Source organism: Athene cunicularia, assembly GCF_003259725.1.
Source record: "Athene cunicularia isolate RWA chromosome 5 unlocalized genomic scaffold, athCun1 chr5_part1, whole genome shotgun sequence".
Classification (NCBI taxonomy): domain Eukaryota; kingdom Metazoa; phylum Chordata; class Aves; order Strigiformes; family Strigidae; genus Athene; species Athene cunicularia.
This window is the reverse complement of record NW_020799101.1, coordinates 9,284,900-9,285,762: the sequence shown is the minus strand read 5'-3', so window position 1 is coordinate 9,285,762 and position 863 is coordinate 9,284,900.

Here is an 863-nt window from a genome sequence, read left to right as displayed (position 1 = left end):
GGCTGAGGGTGGCCTGGCCGCGGGGCTCCGCTTGCGCAGCCCCTGCATTGCAGGCGCCTTGGCGAAAGGGTGGGGGGTGGCACGGCAGCCCCCTGGGGCTGGGCATGGGGAAAGAAAGGGAGGAGGAGGGCGAACAGAGGGTTTGGGGCCTGGCTCAGGTAGCAGCAGCTTTCCTTTTCTGCCTCCCTCCCCCCCTTCTTTTCTTGGCCGATTCAGAGTTCATTTAATAATGGCTATAAACAGCCTCCTCTCCCATCGCCACCCAAACGCTTGGGGCACGGCACTGGGGAAAAAAAAAAAAAACAACACGCATCTATTTATAAAGCACCCCACCCTAGCGAGGGTCGGAGCATCAAGCACTCCCCAAATAGTGACATTATTATGCAGCGGGCGGTTTTCCCTTGCCAACGCCTTTCAGGCGTTTAAAGTTTGAGAGGGATTTCGCTGCCTTTGAAAACAATGTCGTGAGCAAAGGTTGTGCTGATGATCTGTGATCTGTCATAGCGTGCATGTTAAAAGTATGATGGAAGGAAAGGCTCTTCTCGATTAAAAAGTTGTTCAGCGATGTACTGGATAATTGGGCTTGTGTGTTAAATGCCAGAGGTTCCGAGCATACGTCTAACCTTTTCATTACGTTAACTTGTACTGTAGTAGATATGATACAGCTTTAAGACTGGCTCCAGGTTAGTAGTTGATTTTGTGGACATCTGTTCGATATGTATTTGTATTTATTCAGTACAATCGAAGTATTTCAGTGTTGCTATGTCTATGGCGAGATTTTGTTGTTGCAAAACTAACGTTTAAGTTTACAGTGGTGCTCGTGAGGAACTAATTTTTTTGAGTTGTACCTTTTGTCAAATGCG